The 2,500-nt window shown below is 57.2% G+C and overlaps 1 non-coding gene across 1 annotated transcript in view; it reads right to left on the minus strand.

The window, feature by feature from the left end:
• The window catches only part of LOC124772108, a 1,909-nt gene extending 1,535 nt beyond the window's left edge, over positions 1–374 (minus strand). The window contains exon 1 of the ribosomal RNA XR_007013783.1: positions 1–374. This exon is cut by the window's left edge and continues 1,535 nt beyond it. This is a non-coding gene — a ribosomal RNA (small subunit ribosomal RNA).
• Positions 375–2,500: the final 2,126 nt, after the last annotated feature.

The raw sequence follows: 2,500 nt of genomic DNA on the forward strand, positions 1-2,500 counted from the left end.
CCCGTTACAACCATGGTAGGCGCAGAACCTACCATCGACAGTTGATAAGGCAGACATTTGAAAGATGCGTCGCCGGTACGAGGACCGTGCGATCAGCCCAAAGTTATTCAGAGTCACCAAGGCAAACGGACCGGACGAGCCGACCGATTGGTTTTGATCTAATAAAAGCGTCCCTTCCATCTCTGGTCGGGACTCTGTTTGCATGTATTAGCTCTAGAATTACCACAGTTATCCAAGTAACGTGGGTACGATCTAAGGAACCATAACTGATTTAATGAGCCATTCGCGGTTTCACCTTAATGCGGCTTGTACTGAGACATGCATGGCTTAATCTTTGAGACAAGCATATGACTACTGGCAGGATCAACCAGGGAGCTGCGTCAACTAGAGCTGAGCAGCCGGCCGCCGGGAGTGTGTCCCGGGGGGCCCGCGCGAACACGCAAGCGTCCGCTCAATCATTCTGCAAACAGGAGGAGGCTGAGCTCCCCTGCACAATACACCTCGAAACCCTCTCAGGTCCCGGCGGCGCGCAGCGCCGTCCCAAGTACTTGGTCGGGTTCGAGAGAGGCGCAATCGCCCGGAGTTAGGCGAGTAGACGCTTTCGGTGCGACCACCCGTGCTCCCAACTGAGCTTGCCGCTGCCGACAGAGGCCCGGGAGCGTGCTGTCGTGGCATTGCCGGCGGGAGACAACACGCGCCACCTACGGTGACCGGCAGCTCCAACGCCAGCGCCACAGAAGGACAAAAGCCCCACTTGGGTGCCGAAGCGAACTCTCCCAGCACAGCGCACGCGCCAACACATCCGCACAGCTGCGATACAAACCACCAGCGAGAACCGCTGGGGCGACCGAGCAGCAGACGGCGTCGCGGCGCCGAGCGCCGGGCGGCGGCGCAATCCTCAACGCACACAGTCCTCAATCGGACCAGCACACTGAAGATGTCCACCGCGCTTCGCACCGGGCCCGCGAGGACCTACTTTGGCCGCACGGCGCCGCGCGCAGGGTGCGCCGGCGCGCAGCTGCGACGCCTGCCGCGTCCGTCGGGCCGGCGCGCCTGCCACTGGCCGCCCCCACCAGCCGGCTGTAGCGCGTGCGCCCACGCACCGCGCGGCCAGCACGCCGGGAGGCGCCCCCTCACCGGCCGGGGACGGTCCCACCCAGCCACCGCCGCGTATCGCTTCACACCCAGATGCCGTTCAGTTTCGTCGGCATGGTGGGTATCGCTGGAACAACCGGTTAGTACCTCAACCTATCGTCGCCATCACCGATTCACCCCTAGCGAGAACAACCGCACCACAACAGGTTACCATTTGTTCATTTGCGTAACTTCACCAGAAAACGCAGGCGTCCATCGCCATTTGCAACTTCAACGATTATTGCATGCCTGTGTCAGGTGTCACGCCACACTACGTCTGCCCACATACACGCAACAAAATGTGCACGCCTAGACAATACGTGGAAGGTGGCCCCCGTACGTATGCGATGTCCATTGCTCGAACGACTGTCAACCGGCCTCTGTAGCATGTCGCAGATATGGAACGCGGTGCACCATGCCATCACGGTGTGTGAGGAGAGACGACTAGGTCCGAATACATCAACAGACAGCTCATGCTGATCGCCATCCACGGCGTCCGTTCCTCCCACACGTCTCTATGGCGTACCACACTGCAATCCAGCTCTCATAGGGAGACGACACGTAGCTGCGTGCACAATATTTGCACTGTATGGTCCGCCGTTTTTGGGCGCAGTCGTTGTGCGGTCACACATGTGCCACGATGTATCATTCAGTACATAAGGACGAATGTGCAGTACAGATTGTGGTTCACGCGTACGACATCAGCGGACAGTTGACACAGGCCGCACCACAACGTAGCCTGAGTACGTCGCATGCGAAGGGCATTGAACATGCAAACTTCTCACCAACCAGCTTGCGAAGGCAGGGGGCAAGGTGGGGACGTGGGGAGGGGCGGCATGTACGTCCTGCTGCCATCCACATTACAGTGTACAGCAGGAGCATGTGGAAAGTGAGCAAGACTTGCAAGGTGTTTAACATGAAGCGATACACAGGGGTGCGGGCAGTGCGAGTAGCGAACTATATTGCGAGGGTTGCGGGTGGGCAACACTACAGTAATTGAACGAGTCGTATAACAATTACAGAGCAGGTTTAGGCGACAACGTGGGTTACGTTAAGGCGACAACATGGGTTAGGTTAAGGCACAACATGGGTTAGGTTAAGGCACAACATGGGTTAGGTTAAGGCACAACATGGGTTAGGTTAAGGCACAACATGGGTTAGGTTAAGGCACAACATGGGTTAGGTTAAGGCACAACATGGGTTAGGTTAAGGCACAACATGGGTTAGGTTAAGGCACAACATGGGTTAGGTTGAGGCACAACATGGGTTAGGTTAAGGCACAACATGGGTTAGGTTGAGGCACAACATGGGTTAGGTTGAGGCACAACATGGGTTAGGTTGAGGCACAACATGGGTTAGGTTAAGG

Source organism: Schistocerca piceifrons, unplaced genomic scaffold (genome assembly GCF_021461385.2).
Source record: "Schistocerca piceifrons isolate TAMUIC-IGC-003096 unplaced genomic scaffold, iqSchPice1.1 HiC_scaffold_936, whole genome shotgun sequence".
Taxonomy (NCBI): Eukaryota; Metazoa; Arthropoda; class Insecta; order Orthoptera; family Acrididae; genus Schistocerca; species Schistocerca piceifrons.